This window comes from Haliotis asinina, chromosome 12 (assembly GCF_037392515.1).
Source record: "Haliotis asinina isolate JCU_RB_2024 chromosome 12, JCU_Hal_asi_v2, whole genome shotgun sequence".
Lineage (NCBI taxonomy): Eukaryota > Metazoa > Mollusca > Gastropoda > Lepetellida > Haliotidae > Haliotis > Haliotis asinina.
In genome coordinates, this window is record NC_090291.1 from 3332330 (window position 1) to 3357081 (window position 24752).

Below are 24752 nucleotides of genomic sequence, written 5' to 3' on the forward strand. Positions count from 1 at the left end.
CCTACGTGACGGCCCTTCTCGAAGCGTCTCAGATATCCGTGATGACATTAAGTGTTGAGACTATTGAGGCACAGGGGGCAAATGTGCTCAAACTAAACATAACAAATAACAGCATAACACATGGTATGTCTAAAATCGTGATGCAAACTTTCCTCTTTTGATCCTTCGGACAACTCTGACCACGCCCTTCACCATGCTGATAATATCGGTCAGGAGTAACACGCCAAGCACGATGACCAGCATGATCCAAGCAGAGTGACCAATCGCCTGAGAGGACGGTCTTTCGTCCGGTGCACTCACCAACTTCCGCTTCTCTTTTGAAAGTGTGTTCTTGTCCAATAAAAGCTCTACTCTAATTCTTTTCGTAACTTCCTCTAACTCCACGGAATTTAAGTTATTCGCACCACAAAAACACAAGGGCAGACAGGTGGACGTTACGACTCGTGCTGTAGAGGATGGGCTGAACATGCCTGACGACCAGACTGAAGACGACGGGTAAAGAGAGGTGGATGTTGCTGAGGTTGAAAGTTGAGATGAAAGTGGAGCTGCGTGTGTTGTTGATGATGGTGATAGTGATGCCGATGACGGCGATTGTAAATATGGAGGGGATGATGATGTTGCTGCTAATACAAAAGATGAAGAGGAGGACGGAAGAGTCGATGATGAAGACGATGAAAAAGATGAGAAGTATGAAGTTATCAATGTCTGTGAGGAGGTTGGTGATGGTGTGACATCTGTATTTGATGACTGTTCAGAAGATGACCATGAAGAAGGGGAGGTGAATGTTGTTGTTGTTGTTGATGTTGATGATGATGATGATGATGGCGTGACGCTCATTTCTGAAAGTGCAAAAAAGACTAGATAAAACATTATCGTCATTTCTGTTGCTTGGAACAAACAGAGTTCTGAATAATGTAAATATATGTAAGTAATTGAATCTGGGAAAGACAGTCAATGATGAATGTTAGAAAGCAACACAAATTATCCATGAAACGTAGGGTTAATTACTTCATTAAACAATAAGCTACTATTTGGTGATACATAATGGTTGCAGCTGTGAATCACTATCAAATGTTGGTGAACGGCTTCCATAAGAAATACATGCCGAGACCATGGGCAATCTATTGATTCTACTGAGTTTCAATAAACGCCTTCAAAGTCGTTCAATTCTTTTCTACTTACCAATGTACCATATTTCTGTTTAACCTTATAAAGGATTTATAGTGTTAATCGATTTAAAACGTGGTACTCGAAATGCTCCTTGTATGTCGATAACGTTTCATGTTCCTACTGCACACAAGGACAGTAGGTAACTGTGTAATCTGTTCTTCGTGTCAGATAGGATCCTTACCAACGCAAATGAGAGTGATACTTGTCCAGTTGCCGCTGTCCTGACACTGAACATTCCCTGAGCCGCTCGCAGTCACGTAGCCGTCAACACATTCATACACTGCGTCGCTTCCGCTCAACGTCGAGTTATACGTCACGTTCATGTGGGTCTGGCTGGGCGGGTTGCCACAGTCAACTGTAATAATAGTAATAATAACAATCATAAATAGGATTGCCTCTTGGGCAATACTGAAAGTCTTCAGACTTCACCATGCACTCCCCGTGATTATCTTTACTGGCATAATTTCTTTGGACGCCTGCTGGAGCGTCCATTACAGTGTTTGTGACATTAATGTCCCACGGATTATATGCTGCTGACACAAACTTCACGAACTGCGGAAAAACAAACAGGAACGCACAGTTAAACAAACAAACCGCTGGAGAGACTGTATCCTAACATTTCAAGAACACTAGTTGCGGCTTGTAAAAGACGGAACTGTTTCTATCGGCATTGAAAAACCTGGAAGTGGGATTATCACTTTATTGTACAGACGCTTCGTACAGCTATCTCGTCAGTCACAAAATGTGAAAATCCCAATGTCCTTCCCTGTCTGTGACGTAATTGTGACGTAATTATTGACTTTTACATAACCATAATGTGAAGTAAAAATGTTTCCCATTTCATTATCTACAGTTTCGTACCTTCAAAATAAAATCCGTCGTTTTTTTTGCAGAGTTGTTACATCTTTGTCAACAGTACCAAAATGGTTTGGGCAAAATTGACCTGTTTCCAAGGTCAAAAACTATTCAAGACATGAACAATAAGCAGTCCGGAGTGTGGGCTTTACAACGATGTATCAAACACAATGGTACTATTTCCCGTTCAGGAGGAGGGGATTTGCAAACACTGGCACAGTTAAAACTTCCGGAAATGTGAAAAATCGTAATGTATGTGGTTGTGTCGTAATAGTGACGTAAGTATAGATTTTTACAACACCATTATGTGAAGCAAAAGAGTTTCCCATTCAGTTATCGTGAGTCTGCTACCTTGAACAATTAAATTTATAGCTGTGACATTTTTATGAACCCTATGAAAACACATCTTGGAAAACTTGACCGAATTCCCAAGGCGATAACTCAAAAATTATTTAAGATATCAATATCAAATTTAGTATTCCAGGGTATGACCTTTCCAACGGTGCATAGAACACGATTGTACCGTTCTGGACAAGAAGATGTTCAAATACAGGCACCGTCGAAACGCGAAAATCGACCAAGATTATTTTCAAAAGTCGTACAAAAAATTAATAATATTCGGATAATAATAGTTGGTCTTCCAGACTTTCGTCTGAAGACCTAATAACAGCCCTGAACATGTGAAGGGCGTCATGGAAACTGATGCTTTTAAGTTCTTTGAATAGGTCCATATACAGCACCAGCAGAATTCCTGTCAACAACCGGATCTTGCCCTTCTGGATAAGATGAAAAAATATAAATTAATATATATCATTGAATTTTCTATCTCTTTTAACAGTATTGTTATAGGCAAGATTTTATAAAGCATGCTAAATATGAGGACCTCGCTTTCATTCCAGGTACACTGTCGTCAGATTCACTGTTGTTCTCGGTACATTTGGTGTCCGTGTTCTCCACCGGGAGCACATCCCTTCTGACGTGTGCAGTCTTGGGGAGTCTATATATTCTCCGGAAAGTTCTTGTTGAGTTCAACAAGGCAGCGTTTCCTGGGAGAAATTCCATTTGTCTGCATAGACTGAACTGATGATGAGTGCCATGATCAACTTTTGGAAGAGGCTAAAACATCTTACCGCTTCCTTGGAACCAGAAATGGAGTTCGTTTAATGAATATGTTATTGTCAGGGTATTCTCAGCGTTCACACACACACGCACGCACGCACACGCACACCAAACCGAAAAACAAACACAAACAAATAAACAAAATAAAAAACCCCAAAACTATATATATATAGCCTGAACTCCAGGATCACTCGCAAGGAACATTTACTCGGGTAATGTTCTTTCACAAATGAGGGTAGTCCAGGTTCCAATGCATTTGCAGTAGTAGTGCCCGCTGTCCCTCACTGCGGTGTAGCGACTCAACGATGGGATAGCCAACGAACAGTCAGTTGTATTGATGAATATAATGTGAAACAAGACACACATCACAAATACTTACCTAAACACTTGTCAAGCCACGCGGGCGATTCCCATGACCCGGAGGATCTGCAAGTGACGTTTGTAGTCTCGTTTGTCAAGAGACATCGGTGATAAGCAATGCTGCCAAGGAAAGTCTGATTGTAGTTTAGACTGGCACCAATAACTTCGGCAGGACGACCGCAGTCAACTGAATGGAAGTAAATTCCACATGAAAATTGTTTGTTACTATTTCACAGCGTATTTCGTAGATTATTTTCGACATTACATAAAGGTATCTGAAATCCTTAAGAGCAAAAAATCCTACACGAACAAAGGTGTCATTTGTTGAATCGCAGGCAATGTGTTTACATATATGACGATATAGCCATACTAACATCAATTAACACATAGATTCCTCATACCCAAACTCTGCCCGTCATTGACACGTACAACTATCCCCAAGATTACGTGCAGCCACGCACAACACGAAGCAACGACTGCATGCATGAATCTGGACTAGGCCGAATATCCCACACTGGACCATTAGATTTATTCAGTTAGTTAGACATCCATTCAGCAGTCGATGGCAACGTCCATGGTGATCAACTGTAAGTAGTCTATGGCAAACGGCCCCGAACAACAACTTACCTTTACAAATGAGGGTTGCGTTATCCCAGTTTCCAGTCCCCAGACATGAGAAGTTGCCGGCGCCGCTGTCTCGGACGTATCCTTCAGCGCAGACATAGGTAGCCACGGCGGAAAAGTAGGTGGAGGTATAGGTGACCTGCATCCCTTTTGGCACGGACGGCGTGCCGCAGTTCACTGACATTCGAAATATTCAGAGTCAACTAGTTTGTAAAGCTGTCTGAGCTTCATTTGTTTTATAAACTTTACACTGGGGTAGAATCTACAATTACAAAAACCCTTTCCACATCCATAAGAATTCTCTGCAACAAGCAGCGTAAATTGTGTATTTCTGACAATATCATGAGGATGTGTTTGTTACAGCAGTTGTGGTAAACAACAGAGTCCTGGACCAGACAGTCACGTGACTATGTCAGTATGTAATACGATGGCGAAGCTTGTGGTTTTAAATCGCTTCGCGGAATTTTGAGCATTTCCTGCTCCCCCCACTAAAATATCTCCATGTACAGCTCACGTTTCATTGTTCCGTTTTCTCTATGAGATTTGGAACGTACAACCTTATTCATTGCCATCTTTCATGACATCACCTACATAGTCTACATCGAGCTTAACCTATAAAAACTAATGTAAACGGTGGTACTAGGATTAATAAAAATATAGAAACTTCACATCTTCACACGACTGATTTCGCCAGGCTGATGTACCGTTGGAATGACGAAGGCGTGCTTACGTATGGAATCATACTGGATTCTAATACCCGATGACTTACCACACTCTAGTATTGAGTAAACCCATCTTGCGTCGTTACCAGCAGGAATCGAACACATCATGGTCATATTGGGACGGTAGGTCTTTCCACACAAACCCAGGATGCGATTCTCAATGTCCAATCCCTTGTTCAAGCGCACGGCCGAATTCTGCTTCTTTGTCCACAGGAAACATTCCGTGAAGTTGGATTCGTTCACGTGTAGCAGGACACCGTGGTGGTCGAGGAGGTGGTACTCCGTCACGTAACCACTCGCAGTCGCTGAAACATACAACAGGTAGAGCGTGAAGGTACTCCCATTCTCGTATTTTCAAAGAATATAGCAAAACACTCCCACAGAGGAAAGTACTGGTAGAAATAGACCATGGCCACCATGATGCGTGGTTAACGTACTGTGTGAACACAGGTTCTGTCTATGCGAGCAACAATAACATGAGCTCATTGTTCAACGACAGAAGTGCCCCGTTTCACAATGTTTTCGTAAGCCCTAGATCTCTGAACTTTCATTATAGCATTCCTACCTCCTATACTGTATGATCGTCTTACGGCAGTCTTAGCGTGACGAGAGCTTTATGAAACAGTACCTGGGTCCTTAACATGTGCCTAGTTCATACACGTATACCTAAAGTGCTGTACTATTGGTAGGTTGTCAATGTAAGGTTTGAATATTATTCCAGGTAAGTGACAATTATGTTGTTACGGTAGCCTAATGGTTAAAGCGGCCACTCTTCACGCCGAAGAACAGAGTTCGATTTCCCATATGGGTACAATGTATGAAGCCAATATTGGTTGTGGTCAGCCAAGATATTTCTGGAGTATTGCTAGAAAGTAAACTCTCACACAGTGTTAAACAACCCAGGAAAAGCGGTCTAAAATCATACTCATTCATTAAATATGTCTGATATCGGAGGTGCTATCGGAGTGAGTCATTGAATTGAGTTAACACATATTTCCAAATATTACAGGGAAGAGCAGTATCTGGTTATATAAAGTGTAGGTAGCTCTTTCCTTGGTGTATACACTGGAACAGTAGTGAGAGAGCCTTTACACACAAAAAATCAGCTTCACATATTTATACCTCTGTAGGACATGGAACATATGGCGTCAAGAGTGGAGGCTTTATTAACAAGGCTAGTGCTCGAGTCAGGGAGACTATATGTTGTAGTTATCGCTGCTCTAATGTACATTCAGGGAAGTGTACTGGATTGTTGACATTGTTCAACATTTATCACTTTGGAAAGGCTTTGTACTCGTTTGTGTGCTCAGACCCCGAGGCAAGTCGTTAGCCGTCTGTTTGATCTGATTCTTTCTACACGGTATTCACAGTTACCATTGGGCTGTGAATTTTGCCAGCACAACGGTTGTTTACTGGATGTTTACTCCATTCGATGACTTCAAAGGATATTTACTCAAGGACAATACTGTTCTGATAAATATCTTAAACTCAAGTTTCATAAAGGGCACAGCAATATAATGATAAGTGTAATATTTACTATCGTTCTTAATCGTTTGACATGGACCTCCTGAACAGCTGATATAATATTATATACGGGACAAAAATAGTTAAGGATATTTATCTTACCTCCCACAATAATGTCGCTCTCCGATTGGTTACGCGCGATTCTACTATTTTCAAAGTACAGGTAATGAATTATTTTCAATGTACACCGCTGGGAATTCCGAACTCTTCTGGTGCTTCATGGTAGTACTTCTTTTTTTTTAATTCTTTTTTTTTATTTATTTATTTTTTTTTATTGGTTCATGTGATTACACATAGTACAAAACACAGGTACATATGGATGGATGATATACAGAAATCATATCAACATTTTGGTAATAGACATATACAGGTTGATATAGGTGATTGGTGGGTATATAGGAAGATTAAAATTTATCCAAGTACTGGGAAAAGAGGGCCCCATTTATGACTGAAATGATCTATTTTATTAGTTTTTTGGCATATATATTTCTCAACAAAGAATATTTCTTTTAGGGTTTTTTGTAAATGAAGTCATATCAGGATGTATATTCTTAATACTACATATGTAAATGTGTCTTTTGGCTGCAAGGGTGATGTGGTTTAGTAATGTATTTCGGTTTAGAGTACCAAACCAAACCATATGTTTTGTAAAGTGAAATGGATGAGGGAATGAATTGTTGAGCCAAATTTGTAATTTTCTCCAAAATGTTTGTGTCACTTGGCATTCCCAATACACATGACAAACAGTCTCATTTATATCCTTGCAGAAACAGCATGTACAACTATCAACTTTCTTCATTTTAAGCAATTCTCTTTTAGTATAAATAGCACCTTGTAGAAATCTATATTGAAAATCTGTGAGTTTTGTGTCTTGCAAATCTTTTCTGTATCCTGTGAATATTTTTTCCTAGTCAAAGTCTGTTTTTGGGAAAAACCGCTGCCACTTTTTACAAACATTTTGGTATATATCATTGGAAATAAGTTTATCATAAAAAGTTCTGCATCCTTTAGATGTTTTTATGAGACAAGTCTGGCAATGGTTAATATTTAAATCCCACACTGGTATTGAATGACATTGATTTAGAGTATTTTTCCAAGAATCTGGAAATGTGTGTAGTAAATATCTATAATCTAAAAAAGTACCTTGGATATCATATACTTCTTTTAAAGATTCCAATGACAATAATCCATTTTCGTCACAAATATCCCTAATATTAATAACCCCTTTATCTGCCCAATTCTTTATATAGTTTAATGAATTTTTGAAATTGTGATTAAACCATAATGGTTGTGATAGAATTTCATTGATGTTATTTGGGTCAATATAATGTTTTTGGTGAAATAGTTGCCATGCTTTCAGTGCATCCTGCCAAAAAGGGTTTTCAATCTTAATGTAGGCCTCAGAATTTGCTCCTAAATTAAATATGTCTTTGAAAGGTATGTTGCATGGATTTTCCTTATCACCTTTTCCGAAGTATCTTCGCAACGTGGATAATTTCAAAGCGTCTATAAATGTTTTAATATCGATCATTCTCAAACCTCCTTCTTTATAGTTATTTTTTATTATATTCCTCTTTATTTTGTCATTCTTGTCATTCCAAACAAATTTAAAAAGCATTTTTTCAATAGAAGTAATAAAATCTGCTGGTGGGTTGGGCAGGGAATTGAAAATATGAACCAATTTGGAGATTGCTAGAGTTTTTATTACTGTTATTTTACCAATAAGTGTTAAATTTCTCTTTCTCCAAGATGCTAGGAGTCTATTAATTTCTTCAAGTCTTTTCCTAGTGTTAATTACCCATAGATCTTCAAGATCTGGTGTAAATTTGATACCTAGTACATCAAATTCACCAACTACCCATTCAACTTTTAGATCATGACATATCATATCAGTAGATTTAGCTTTTGATCCAATCCATATTGCTTTTGATTTATCCACATTAATTTTCAAACCTGACATCTTGTAAAAAGTATTAACTGTGTCTATTGCAGAGTACAAACTCTCTTCAGTTCCATTCAGAAATAGTTCAGTATCATCGGCATATTGATTCAGTTTATATTCATTATCATAAATAACTATACCTTTGATATTTTCATTATGTCTTATCATGCAACCAAGAATCTCAGCTACAAAGAGGAAAAGATATGGGGATAAAGGGTCTCCTTGTCTACAGCCCCTTTCATTTGAAAAAAACTCAGATAAGTTACCATGCTGGATGACACAAGATGTTGTTTCATAAGTTAGTGTATTTATCCATCCTATCAGTTTGGGGCCAAATTTGAATTTATGGAGGACTAGATTGATAAAATCTTTTGAAACAGAATCAAAAGCTTTTTCAAAATCAATAAGGATTAGCAAACCAGGGATGTTCTGTTTCTTTGTTTCGAACATAATATCATATAATAATATTGTATTTTCACTAATTGTCCTCCCTGGTATGAAACCAGTTTGGTTAGAATGAATGAGTTCGTCTAGGGTAGTTTTTAATCTGTGTGCTATACAGGAGCTGATAATTTTGTAAATAGCATTAAGTAAAGTGATCGGTCTCCAGTCTACTGGAGTACGTCTTTGTCTCGAATGACATTGAATCACGCATCAAGCACGGAAATTACCGATGTTTTGCGATTGAAAATCGACGGACGGGAGATAAGTCTAAATCTGTTTACCTTGTGTCGTCTGCAAAATGGCGATTCGCCTCGCATTCAACAGAAGTGCTTCAAGCAGTTCAAAATTAGAATTCAGGTGTTCGCTAAGATAAATACGTTGTTCACTGGTCCTTCGGGGCCATGGGCTCATGTACCCTCGAGGTTTGTTTATGTATCTTAGCTACGAGGGTACACGAGCCCCCCCCCCCTCCCCCCCTCGCGACCAGTGAACAACGTATATGATGTAAATTGGGGTGGTAGTGAAGATCCGCGTTATCACATAGCAGGTCTCCACGACAACCGTGACCGTGGTATCAACTGACTACAGGGATATGTACTTTTTGAAATACGCCGACACTATATAAGACAAACACGATCTGTCACCACAAGCAGGGACATATACCATACATAACTCAACTAGACTTGTCAAAATCGCCAGATGCAAAAGAACCTGCTTAGTGTTTTGTTTATCATATTGTGACTTTCAAAGTAATATAGTCTAAATAATTTGATCACCTCCATATCTTTATCGTTACAGTACTGATACCAGTGTCTTCCATGATTTTGCAGTTGTTGACTATGTAAAGGTCATATTTTCAATGACTAATTCATATAATTTTCATTCCTATATTTTCCTCTACACCAAACGAATCGAGGAACTCACGACAACTTGGGATGTTGCAGAAGTTGGATTGCAGGGGGTTGAGGCTAGTGTAGCACCATGGTCGGGTCATGGACGATAGGAGGTTGCGACAGCTCCCCATACTCGCGGACCCTCCCGGGTACAACGCTGTCCTCTTGAAAGGGATGACCGCATGGCTCCACCGTTCACAAGATTGACCATTCTCCGTGGTGCCGACGTCCCCTGAGTATGTGGAACCATCCTGATAACGGCGGCAGATCGAATCTGTGTTGGGAGAAACATTAATTTTATTTCGCTGTACATGCATTCGCTCTCCACAACCCCCTACCTCCAACCCCACCCACTCTCCAAAATGAAATAAAACAAACCCAAAACTAACAAAGAAACGACCGAACACAGACAGACAGACAAATAAATAAATAAATATGTGCAAGGTAATTTTTTGAAAAAGGATGTCACATGCAGAGATGTAAGTTGATTCCCAGTGTTGTCTGTTGTGGATGATTAACGGTATGAGACTATGTGTGTAGAGTTCGATCACGATGCTGTCCTATCTTATAAATGATTCGGTTTGTTGATTAACCCCGCACTCAGCAAAATACATTGTTTGTCAATATTTCATACAACTGACTGTAGAATGTTAACACCTCTCTCTCCCTCTTTCTCTACACCTCCCCCCCCCCCCCCCCCCCCCCTCTCTCTCTCTCTCTCTCTCACCATCACGGCTATTCCAGCTATCGGGTAGGCCACTCATTTAATGCATATAAACTGAAAATGCAAAGATCAAGCGTGTTCATAAAAATGTCATTCTGAAACGTCTAAACTTACTACATACCACAATGGACGATAGGACATTCCTCCCAGTTTTTCGCCTGGTCCACATAGCACCATGGTTTGCTCCTGCCGTTTGGGTTGCGGCAGTAGTTCGAGGCTTCCCCCCACGTCATATCCGGGAACTGGTCCAGCCGGAGAGAGGTGTCCGTGGTCCAGGGATGACAAGGAAGACCGTTGACAGTTATGTTGACGCTCCCCTTAAACTCAACTCCTTTGTTAGACTGGCGGCATTCCACGCCCTCTGATAGAGAAGGGTAACAGGTGCTTTATATCATTCTGCACATTTGCACATGTGATCAAAGCTATCTTTTTCTATATCTTCTGAACTGTTTGTTCGTGATTGATAAATATTGAAGAACCAGTATCTAAATATCAGCATGCCACTGGGAAGCCGCTTATACAGATATGGACCTCCTTTCAGAAAGCACTAAGGTGATAGTAAGTCACAAAGGTAATCTTAGTGCAATATTAAAGTATGGGAGTTAAGGTTAACCATAGTAAATAATGCTTTGAAACCGTGAAAGGATCCCCAGTTCTATATTGCCATGCATGTGGCGTGTAGCTTTTCAACATTATCCAGATGCATAATAATAACAATGTGTAATGCACAGTAAGGGTTATTGATAAAGCGTTTCCATGCATGCTGAAGGCGCTGATGTATTTATTACCCCAGAACCCCAACTGTCTGTGAGCCGCAAGGAGATCAAGAGTCATATAACTTATCTCACTCATTGCAGGGTGAACAGTGGCATTTTATCTGGGATGAGACCACATGTGTCACGTGTGTTTCGTTGTGGGACCAACCCGACTTCAACGGACTTATCACCTGGGCTCTACGCACTGAACCACACGCCTCTACAGAAAAGACTCTTTAATGGAGACTGCTGAACAATTCAACCGACTTGCATTTATTTTGGGAATTTGATTATCATCAAATGATAGGTGCGGGTAGCAGGATAAAGAACCAATATGGGCCCTGGGATTTCGGAACAGTCAATACCGGTTCAGCTCGAGAAAGATAAAGTCGCACAGGGGTTTCATCATGCATGTTAATATGACTGATTTCTGGGTCATGTATTTTGTCAGTTGTGAGGTGATCAAGTTCAAAACTATGTAATGGCAAGAAACTGAATGTTTCTTTACTCTGGAGAATGTGGCATTATGATCGAGGCCACGATTGTAGTCTTGAAGCAGTAACTTGGTTTGCCTCCATCACTTGTCCTGGCAGGAAAACCATTTGTCCTCGAGTAAGCCTTCCTAGTCAGACAGACACATTTAGCTATTCTTCCGCATTTGATACCCGTTTATGCAAAACCTTTCCGTCACTATATGGCTGAAATATTGTCGAGGTGACGTTAAATGTTAATTCGCTCACTCATTCACGTGATACTATTTGTACACGAAATGCTGAGAAGGGCGAGGCTCCATTCCGCTCCTGTTGTTTGGTACTTATAGCTGACCCGTAAGGGCCATCATGTTTCCATTTCATATTTTGTGTTTATCCAGACCGATAAGTCAAAAACACCCACACATGCTCGTACACACAATGACAAAAGACACACAAAAAACAATACCAGTTCAGACAGGGATACTTTCTGGTTATTCATCCTCTTACAAGCATGTGCACACCTTTGGCAGACACACACGGTTCACACGCAGAAGACTCACCACCCGTGTATGGTCTTCCGAATACCTTGACCTCGCAAAGGTGGCCAGTGAGTCCAGAGATGAACAGATCCAGGTGGTTACCGACAGGCGCAGTGTCACAGGGTATGGCCACAGTTATCTCCCCTGTCTGATGGACGTATTGGGAGCCACTTGAGACAATACAAGTTTTGTTTAAACCATCCCGACTGATGACTATTGTGAGAGACGCAGCGCTAGTGTTAGCTGGAAATACAACAGGCAAATGCTGAAATAGTTACCATTGATACATATAAACATACCTCTACACAGACACAGAACACTATCTTTTATAATTACTGCAGACCACTCAGTTCACTTTGAATATTCTTTTAACACTTCCAACAAGAAAATTACGTATACCTTGGGTTGTGATGGTCACCATTTTAACCTCGTATTTCCCACTAAGGTCAAACGCCAGATCGAGCGTAGATCCGCTAACGGTTGAGCACGTGCCGACGTCGTTGTCCGTCCACTCATGTACAGCTCCCATTGATGTTACATTAGGTTCAATCTTTTCCTTGTCTGAAACAAATGATAATTACGGTAAATCTGGGAACAAAGGCTCGGGGCTTATGTATTTCGAAAGGACCAAGAAAGGAATTCAATTGTTCAAGGCAAATGTCTGTTCAAGGCTGGCGGTTGTTTTCGTAGCTGACGTATATTCAAGGATATACGGCTTTATGTGTGTTATAGAGGATATGTTTTCAGACTTTAAGACACTATTTATTCTGTTAGGAAAGACGCCGAGCTATTTGTTGGATATTCAATATATCAAACAGGTTGAGGCAAAACAAAACTCTGACTGTTGTTTAAATCACACACGTCCCTCGTAACACTGACGTTACCGTTCACATCCAGAAATAGTTTTGTTTGTTGTTGCATGGTGCATGCAAAACAGGTTCAGAGTTGAAATGAATGGACATAGAATGTGGTTGGGGACTATATATAATCACATATAATACATGCTGTGGCCCAACCACTGGGAAAAATGTATGAGAAATAGAACATCCCTTTTTACACCCGTTTTCACTTCTCATCAGTACTAAATAACATCCATAATATTTCGCCATACCGTTGGAGATAAAGGTTGCCAAACCAAAGGAAACTCTTAGAGTCTCTAAGGAACTGATTTGAACCTAGAACCAAAACTGTGTATCTAACGAGTCTACGTTTGGCTGCATAATTCATCACAATTCATACACAATTCATCATGGGAGACATTACTACAGTGGTGTGAAATTACTTTGAATACTTTATAAAGATAATGTTTAATTTATGACATTGCAAATGGTTCTGCTTGGGTGAATGCAACCCCCTTATGTTTCCTCATATAATGTTTCTGTTTAGAAAACTTCGTCACAGAGGTCGTTGAAGGACATACAAGGAGTAACATTTAAATATGTAGGAGAAGAAGCCAAATGTATTTGAAAACCGCCATCCATAGCCAACTCTCGTCGGTACCAAAATGTTCAGATATGATCAAACTGATCACTCAGGTTATGTTCAGGCTATAGATCACTTGTTCACCTGAACAAGTGGCAATGGAAACTTATTTTTCTAATTCTGTTGCGAGAGTTGGTTTAACGTGGATTTATTATTATTGATATTATCAACTTATGTAGTGCCGAGTTCCAGCTCTGTTGCTCACAGGCGCTTTGTTATCCACTCGACCCTAAGATGGGAATCTCAACGGTACAGCCTGTTATCAGTCTCAACTCCCTGGGGATCATACAACGCTTGCAGCCACTTGGCGCACCGAGTTACTGTGGCTTTCCCATCCTTACGAGGTACCCTTTCACAGCTGGGTGGACTGGGGCAAACATATAGCAGCGTCAACGTAGGCAAAATAGTGCCAACACTCTGCTGGGTGTGAGGTTTTTTATTTCGGCGTGAAATAAGATTAGTAAGCGTCACCAATCGAGCACAGCGCCAGTATTACGGACAGGGACTTATCTTGATCTTACACTGTCTGTCTAAGCTGTCTTCAGGTGGGAAAGGTTCAGAGCGGAATGAGTGTAGTTGTGTAGGAAATTAGTGAGACCAATCAGGTGAGAAGCGTTATGGCTTGGGCAATTAGTCGGTGTGGTTAAACTCCAAAGCTTAACCCTTACCCTGCCTAATAATAATACAACTAAAAAGGAGAGAAGGGGAATAATTAAGAGAATATGACTAAAATAGTATATTTCCACTTAAATACGCCTGTCTGATACAGTCACATCACTTCGTCAAATGCATCACGGTGATTGGCTACTCCATGTGACATACCGTCACATCACTTTGTCAACATCCATCTCAGTGACTGGCTACTCCATGTGACATACAGTCACATCACCTTGTCTACGTCCATCTCAGTGACTGGCTACTCCATGTGACATACAGTCACATCACTTTGTCAACGTCCATCGTTTTGTGGATGGATGGTCGCACTGGATGAGAGTAGTCTGCCGTCATTTCTGACTTTGTGCTACGTAGCGATGAAATCACAATACCAGACAAACTAGATGCAGGGATTAGATGTTGTTGCAATTGTTGCAATTCTTGATGAAAACTATTCGTGTCTGTTAGATATTATCGACCTTGAGGCACCTTCAGAAACAACATGTTGTGGCATTTGACAGACACTCGTGCAAAAATCTGCATTTAAAAGGCAGATGAACGGGTGCATACCAATCCTAAAGTATATCAGACTACGATTTCTCGAAACAAACATAAGTCTTCGTTTTAACTTTGGTGGAAGTTTGTATTGAAATATTTGAGAAAACTCAGGAAAAACCTTTTTTCAGAATGAACTGAAATCGATATTAAACTCAAACATAGTGGACAATTTGAATTTGGAGGATAGATTACTTACGTTTTGGGGGCTTTTTATTTTACAATTGTTGTTGAGTTAAAAATTCAAATGTTAAACTCATGCAAATGTGGGATTCGAAGTCAAGACGACGTGATGTGGAGCTGAAAGACCATGTGACCACTACACCTGAACAATAGAGGCCATAGTTATTCCAGTATCCCGTCAGCGAGCACTCGACGGTTTGAGTTCCCCCTCTGTAGTGGTAGCCTTCCTCGCAGTAGTAGGTGGCGGTGCTGTTGAGAGACGCATTCGTGAACACCACACGCCTCCCCGGGAAGGGCCTGGGTACCCCACAGTCCACTGTAAAGATCATAGATCACCTGATACCATAGTATTGTGTAACGGCAGTGAATTAATTGTGTCTGAGAGGGAATCAAACCTAGACTGAGGTAAACAAACCCTTCAGTTTATTATTTCACCACATGGATACAATGTGTGAAGCCCATCTCTCTTGTCCATCACCGTAATATTGCTGGAATATTTCTAGAAGCGGCATACAACCATACTCACTCACTCTCATATATTACATTTGGTTTGCGACTGAACTAAGTGGTGTTCGTGATCCTTATAATGATTCGCATCAACAGTATGGGCAGTTTTGACGACAAAGAGATGAAGATCGAGATGAAGTGTTAACATTCGACTATTTAAATATACACGTATATTTGAAAAACATATGTCCTTTACCTGATGGTTTGCGACCATAGACCTCAACATCACATATCTTGATTGTTTTTTCTTCCGGATTCGAACCTTGTATGATCAGCTGGTCTCCAGTCGGAAACAATCTCTCGGCGGCACAATCGACAGTTGTACGCTGTTCCCGAGGAAGTTTAGAAGCGGTATCGCAAGTCTGCCTTGGTTCATGAACGTACAGGCGGAAGTTATACAGATCGTCCTCTGAAACACAGTATATGTAGTCTGTCTGTGTGGTTTTAGCGTACAAAAACCCATTGGGCTATTTCAAGCATAACGTTGTGTGCTCGTAGGCACATTTGTGCACGTTAGGACTGATTACAACAGGCCATCACAGAACCTCAGAAAGAAATATTTTTCACGTTATTTTGTTGCATCTAAAGACAGATGTGGCTGGCGAAAGCTATAGATAGACGGTTCCCTGTTCTTATTCCATCAAATCAGAAAATCCCAAGATACATTAATTTTGGTACACTGGTATTGTAATGGGAGTATTGATACAACTATGTGATTTGATGGGTATCTGGAGCTATAAGATGTTTGAGTGGCATTTAGACCTGATATACATGAGGAAACATCGTGACAGTTTTTAGAACATCTTGCCAGTTAACACTCGGCTTCCATTGTTTAGCCTGCGTCTTTATTGTCTCTTTACCTTTTGATGTTCTTACATAGATATATGTACGAGGGGATGCCAATAAGTTTTGGGCCTTGCATAGAAAACACAAAATATTGGTATGAACCGCATTTATTTTTCAACATAGTCCCCTTGTGAGTCAAGACACTTGTTCCATCTTTTCTCAGGATCATAGTGGTGGATCCAGGTTTCATCACAGTTTACTAGCCTAAAGTGAAAATCTTCTGGATTCTTGTTGTAACTGGTTAGCATGGAGTTGCTTATGGTGACCCTTGTTTGCTTCATTTCATCTGTAAGCATTCTTGGCACCCATATGTTCATGAAGAATTGTCTCGATGGATCCGTGTGAAATGCCTGTGCTCTCTTCTAACTTGTGGAGTGTGATTCGACGATTTTCCAGCACAAGTCTATGCGCTGTCAATGTTTTCCTGACAAGTGCTTGGACGGGGGTCATCTTCAAGACTCTCTCTACTATGCTTAAATTCATTGACCCAGCGTTTGATGCAGGGGAAGACTTCCCATAAACTGCTGAAAGCCTTTCTTCAATGTTCTTCGCCGAATTTCCTTCTGTCAATGTGAGCTGTTCAGTAACTTCTGAGAGTAGGATACCAAAACTTATATATCACATCAGCTACACCCCAAGGTTCAATGTCGTACCATGTGACACCTGGGTATGAAAAATGCTCAAGGCTCAAAACTTATTGACATCCCCTCGTATGTTCTCTGTCTACCATGCATGCACCTGATGAAGGAATAGGTATATATATATATATATACAAAGTTTCGGAGTATATATATATATATATATATATATATATATATATATATATATATACTCCGAAACTTTGTGTACCTCGTAATAGAGAAATTGTCTTCCATGAAAACCCCCTTTCTATCGAGAACTAGTCTTCACATTCAAACATGTATCGAACCCACATTAGCATCTCATGCTAATACTTAGCTATCATAGCTTTGAGACAAAAAGGGCAATATATCAAACCGTTTCACTCAGTTAAAGTGTTTAAACTTTGCTGTTATTCTGAAAGATGGGGAACTTGCCAGTGCAAATTGATACAGGCTGTGCAACTTACTCTTCTAAGCAATATTCTCACTTGACGGGAACAACAGTTCACGGTTTGGTTGTCAGTGACTGTGGAAGACTCGTTTGAAATATGTGTACACGTCCAGGTTAGTCTGAAACTTATGTAGACCCATAACTTGGCAAAATGTCTAGGCGTCAGCATGAATAATACCCCATATGGAGGATATAGTACCTCTATAGGTATAGGCAAGACAAACGCTCGCTCAGTATAGTCTTGTTGAGCCTGGCTATATCAGATGATACCCGTTAAGGTCCGGGTTAGAATAATGGTCGTCAGTAACCCATGCTTGTCGTATGAGGCGACTACCGGGATCGGTGTGTGCGGCGCAAAACTAAACTCACTCACTATATCAGACAAACACTCGTTCAGCATAGTTTTTGTGGGGACCTGGCAATATGACACAAACACTCATTCAGTGTAGATTTTGTGGAACTGGGCTATGTCACAGAAACACTCATTCAGTATAGCTTTTGTGGAGCCGGACTAAGCTGGAATAACAATGTGAATGTAAAGAATTTACTGTCATTGCTTGGGAATGGTATGAAAAGATTTGGTAGTGGTTGTTATGGTTGAATTACACGATAGACAATCTGAGCTGTATACCGAGTTTGTGTTACACGGTATACACTTGCAATACTCGGGGTTCACAGGGAAGTGTTTCCCGACACATCTATGAATCAGAAGGAATTATATTTATCCTTGAGAGATCTTAACTGTAAATGTAAATTCATTTTGAAAAGCCTTAATTCAGAGCAGATATGATATATGTTGGCAAAAGTAGGGGCATATCACTGAAAACCGTCAATAGTTGACCAAGCCAGTACATACTTAAATGTTTGCAACATAACGGGTATGAAAGTACTTGGTTTCAGAAACACCCATAATTTCATGATTGTTGTGTTTGGCATGTCGGGCTTTCAGTACAAGTGTACCATTGTTTAACATTGATTTCTATTTTCCTCATTTCATGAAGCAGGAAACCACAACAAATCTTTCGGACAGTTTAAATTCTATCGTTGCTAGGATACAAGGAGATACCTACCAGATGGACGTATAATTGCTACATGAAGGATCTCATACGGACCCCCGTTCAGGTTGACAACAAGCCGATCCTGCCTCGGGCACGTCTCGGAGCTCATGGACACGCTGAATGTTGATGCTGACGAGGCGTTGATGTTCGTGTGCATTCCAGTACTGCTGTCAACTGTGAGTTCGTTCGAGGGCGTCAAAGTGACATCTGTTGTCAGTGACGTCATGGGAATTGAGATGCCTGACATAGAGGGCTGCAGAGACAGGTGCTCGGTGGAAGGGGCGCTTGTACTCTGTGAGTCATGTGATGTGTGCTGGACAGAGCTAAAGGAACTGGAAAAATAAGCAGTGCTGGCTTCACCAGAAGTTAAATATATAGAATTGGCGCCACTTGAAGTAGGATTAAGAGAACTGACGCTACTCGAAGTGGGGTAAAAAGAACTGGGGTCGCTTGGAGTAGGATAAAGAGAACTGAGGTCGCTTCGAGAAGAACAAGAACTGAGGTAGCTTTGAGTAGGATTAAGAGAACTCAGGTCGCTTGAAGTCAGGGAATTACGGACACTTGACAGAGAAAGATCAGAAACATTTGGATAAACGGAAGTGACCTCACTAGTGACTTGAAACGTGTCGTAAAGTGACCTGTGATAACTAGAGCTGCTGTCGTTCTCTATAGAAGCGGCGTGACCTGTTCCTGCAGTGTAGAGAGTGCTATGCAGAGAACTGACGGCCGTGGGAGTCAAAGCGCTGACCGTAGGGTGCATGGGTGACAGATCAGTAAAAGCCATTGTCGCTGTGCGGCTTTTCGTTATGAGAATGTTGTTGGAGGTGATGCTTATGTAATTGGTGGCGTCATCGGATGACGTTGTTTCATCGTTAGCTGACACTTCGTTACTGCTGCTATCTCTCGACGATAGAGGAAGAAATGTTATACTGTGTATCAGTGTCTCTATTTCTGAAATGTAAATTGACATTCCTTTATCATTATCTGTGGACATGAAATAGATCTCCTCGTGCAAGGATACGATGATACAAATATTCTGAATAACATTTGCATTCATGAATGAGAATATGGATGTATTGTATAGTGGCAAAGCTTTGAACAGTATTAATCTTCATTTTGTAACTCAATATGTTTGGGTTGAATTCGGGTGGTAAATAGTAATGTCTCGCTACTAAACAACGTTTGTTTTATTTTATAATTTGTATAAGTAAGATGTTTGGTTGCTTATCAGCACAGTCCTGGCAAATTCACGACAGGAAACACCCAAACATGCATTTGGACCTTGTACAAGTGGCGAATCGATCCGAATCTTTGGCGAGACGAACGAACACTTGAACTACAGGATTACCCCCACCGTCCTAACGGGTGGCGATTCATAGAACATATTTGGAATATCAAAGGTGAACAATATTAATCATCGCATTGTGCTAACTGGTAGCTCAAAAGAACAAATGCGCCGATGTGAAACTCCACAATACCTGCGCAGTAGACGGGATTCTCCCACCGCCCATCCGCGGGGTCGCAGTACATCCGGTTAGACTCTTTCGTTTGATTGGTTGTTCCCAGGCACGTGTAGCTGACATACGCATCCGACAACGTGGATGTGCTATTGGGCTGCGAATGAGTGTAGTTCAAAGGTGGTCCACAGTTTACTGGAATAGATAACGGCTTGGGGATAGACTTCGCACCTCTAACATGTTGTGTATATGTGGCTGGACTTCTACAAAGTTTAGAAATAGTAGAGAGATCCGGTTTCACATATTTGATTAATATTCCGGAAATGCTATCAGAAATAGGATTCAGGAAAAGATCCCTGGTCTTTGGCGTGACAGCACAAAAGTAGGTTGAACCAACTCATAACTCAGTCTTTCCCACAGTCACTGCACCACATCAATCATATTCTTTTCTACACAGCCCTTGTCCCACTTAAAAAGCCAAAAGCTACTCTAAATACTCAATACTATACTGACATGGACATTTGGATATCACACCATCTTCAATGATGTCTGTTCATGTGCCCGGGGTTATAATAATAATCAGAATCTTTGGGCGCTTCGAGCATGTATTGTGCATTGAAATGTGCATGGTATATGGACTGTTATTATACTCCCTTGCTTGGGAAATCTCTTCCTGTATGCTTACATAGGCAGGTGGGGGGATCCCCGGAGTATACCCCTCCTTGGCACTGTCTGGTTAAGTTTCCCCATGTGTGATCGTAGCCTGCTAGACAGGTGTAACTGACCCACGTGTTGGCAGCTCCGCCCTCCCACTTCCGGTAAGCGTTTGCAACGGGAGCGGGCTCAGTGCAATCTCCAGCAGCTTTCGACATAAGAATAAGAACTAACTAAAATAGTGTACCTTGTTAAACTGCTATATTTGTTTGAAATGTCTTTACTAAAAGTACATTTTGTGCAGATGTACGTCACGAGGGTAAGACCATGTAATTAGTAATGAGCAATATTCAAATTCAGTATTACAATATATTCAGTTCTCATTGCGTGAATGAGGTCATGGATGACCAAGAATGGACATGTAAATCTGCACGTGAATCAGACGTTACGGAAAACCCCTGACCTAGCCCGATAGACAAGCCTATGGATACGTCTATGCATATAGGATGATGTCAACATGGTAAGTAAGCGACCACTATTTGCTCCACTACACCAAAGGGAATATGTGGAGTCAGAAAGAGAAGAGTGAAAAGAGGAAGATGGATACACTACATGGCGTGACAATATGGTTAGACTTACAAGCAGCTGCTGGTTTCCATGTGAGCAGCCAGCACAGTACTAGGAGGCCGAGAAGATCAACAGCCATCTGCCTGGAACACAACAGCAGTCTTGCAAGAGTTAAGTTTGCACTCTGACATATTCAAACTGGAACACTAACGAAAGACTCTGCCGTGGTCGGCATCATCGATGTTTCCTGACATGCATACAGCAAAGACATATTGACCATACAAACCAATTTAGAGGCGTCTATGTCATTGGGAACTATGCTAACCCAGCTCCACCCAGGGTTATATACTCCTGCAGTTGTTGCCAGACAAAATGATCTTTCTTTGCCTCTGGATGTCCACAACACACATCATGGTTTCGGGAGAAAGTATATATGCTGTTTGGATTCCCTTTGAAGCTTTGGAAGCAAGTGAACTGTCAGTACTGAGGCATAGTGTGGGAAGATTTCTTCTCTAACTGATGTATTGGCGTTGTATGTGACATTATTTGATATGTCCGCCAGGAAGGTGTGCTCCTGAAGCTAGGGCGTTAATATATAGGGGCCATTCACACAAAGTGACGCCACGCCATCAGTCTAGATACAGCTATCTATATAGCTATCTATAGGCATTTGGGTGCAGTTACCACTGACAATAAACACTGATAAATGTCCATTGAAGGAATATGAAAATGTGTCAGTGTAGCAACTTTATTCCAGTTAACATCGATGACAGGACATGTAGGCGCTTATAACATCACTGTCAAAGGGACGAATATCCTGGTCTTTAACAGACAGGGACAAGAGCCACTGAGGACCTATCCCTGAAAGTCTCCTTTCAAGTAAAGGAAATAATTGGCTATATCATACAGACAATTCAGCAACAGTCGTTTTTGATTTCTAGCAACAAAATATAACTTGACCTACATTGGATAATCCTGAAAAAGGTAATTATTCACGGATCACGGGAGGACTACCCCAGCCGAGTAGATAAGTACAGCGACATCACAGTCTGAACAGGACCCAGACGTCTCCAAAATTACCTTCTGACTATAAAGGCAGTACGCAAAGGTGGGTATTTCTGGTGATGACTACAAGACGAGGCATTTATACGATAAATGCCGAGAACCAACTAGCCATAAATACACAAGCAATATCTACTTGGTAGAAGGTAATCCTGCTACCGTGTGATTTTGATTGTTTGATGTTTGTTGTTTCTTTCACCCTGCACTCAGCAATATTCTTGCTATATGACAACGATCTGTAAATAATCGAGTCCGGGCCAGACAATCCAGTGATCATCAGCAGGAGCATCGATCAACTACTATGCAATGTGCCAGAAAAGTTAGCGAGCCTGACCGCCCGAACCCGTTAGCCGCATGGGTTACTGAAGATCCGTTCGAACCGGGATCTTCACGGTTCCATACATACGAGTTAACGTAGATCAGTGGACACATGATAACATAATGAGACATATACGCTAGAAACAACAAGATATAGCTTAATTAGCAGAACCAAACAAGGTTCCAGAGTCGAACGGTCGATTCACAGACACTTATGACCAAACAGTAAATATGAAAGTAATAATGCAATTCCCCATTGTAACGGCATTGAGCTATTTAATAAAATATGGCTGAATCCCTGTAGATGGAATGAAACTGTAATTTCCGTGAATCTTTATGACGACAATGGCACAACAACGCCAATAGCACCTTGAATTATGCACAGAATTGTAAATGTAAGGAACCGTCATTGGCAAGGTATTCTTCAGCGTTGCCTTGGTTGTCTTCTGAACTACTCACCGTTGTACTGACAGGCAGCGCGTGCATGAAGTTCCGGCAGTGAAATGCAATGACATATTTAAATAATAACCATCATGCCATTATTATATACCCCCTTGGTTTCCATTAAATTTATGTGTGCATGGTTCCCCTAGGATATTCTATCCCGTAAGCAGTAGAGCCATAAGATGGCTTGCTATCACTACAATACAGTTGGCCATTATCTTATTCATGTGGCATTGAGACTTTGTTTCTTGACGATCATCTCAGCAAGAGAGGATATTCAGGGGAATGAAAATGATTGATAACGCTCATTACAGGTGTAGTGGACATAGACATAGTGATATCATAATAAGCATGCCCTGTCCCCATAGCAACAAGATCTAAAACTAAATGAACCATTTTTGGGCCATTTCATGTATCCGGCACGATGCATGTGGTAGTGTTTATTAGACACAGCATCCCATCATTAATTTCATTAGTTAGGGATAAAGAGCTTAGATTAATTACACCTGTTGTTTGGAACACGCGTTATGTTTGTGTAGAAGCACGACATACTTATGGTGCCGCTTCGCTAAAATATATTATTTGTAAATCGCTGTTTGATGGTTTATTTCTGTTGTTTTGCATGGTTCTCGAAATTTCGTTTTTGTCTCTGTCACATCGGGTATGTTCACCTGTTCCCCAAAAACCTGCCTTTCCACTGACTAATCATTACCAGTTTAGCAGGCGTAAACAACAATATACATAATAATATTTCGCAACAATGTTTGCAATTAAATATTTAAGCAATTCGTATACATTTATTTTCTTTAGCCAGTCGTTTCGATACAGTGTGACTTCGCAACTTTGTATACAATCTATTCATTGTGAATCTACGAAGATTGCAGAGAGCGTGGCACCTTATCAAAGCTTATAAAACGCTTTCCAACATGAAGCACCAAGCCAAACATTAAGCATGATGCTATCCCCTGCTTTGATATGGAAACGCACAATTGTCATAGAGCTATTTAGTAATGGATTCCTCTATAACGCTACGTTCAAACCCAAGTTCACTTCCCCTCACAAATTTAAGGGAGTTTTCATTTCTATCATTTATAGGATAATTGGCTCTATTTGTGGGATAACTTGCGTATATATTATAAAACACTTTTCCGAATCATAAGAATTTGCAGAGTTGATTGTATTACTTCCACTATGTCCTAAGTATGTACATGTATTTACAAAACGCTGTCACATATTGGGGAAACAGATGAGCGTAACCTGCCCTACCGGTGCCATACGTCATAAACACATACAATAATTACAAAACACTGGAATGGAGTCAAGATGGGGAATATGCCCCTCAAATGTCTATCATACCTATATATGTGTGACATACCCAATCAATCTGTTCTGTAGAACCGACACATTGGTAGCCATTTGTTATTCCAGCACTCCGGCGCACAGGCAACGTCAAACGTATTCTGGATGTTATCCACTAGTTAATTGAGCAAACGAATATTGCAACGATCGGAGAAATAGAAGTAACTCCTACTCGGAAAATCCATCAACATTTTTATCGACCATTATACTGTGTTTATGGGACTGGGCTAGCCCATCGTTATCATTTCGTTATGTGGCGGAGATTGTTATCATAAATGTAATTGAGTTGCAAAAAGTCCTTTGTATCGATGTTTTTTTTTCTAACATCCACTTGAACACACTCTCGTTCTAGTATTGTTGATTGTTGCCAGATCCTTTTCAGTAGACGAGA

General features: G+C 40.7%; 1 pseudogene; it reads right to left on the reverse strand.

The window, feature by feature from the left end:
• LOC137258659 (serine-rich adhesin for platelets-like) lies at nt 1-24451 on the reverse strand (annotated as a pseudogene).
• Between the last annotated feature and the right edge of the window lie 301 nt (nt 24452-24752).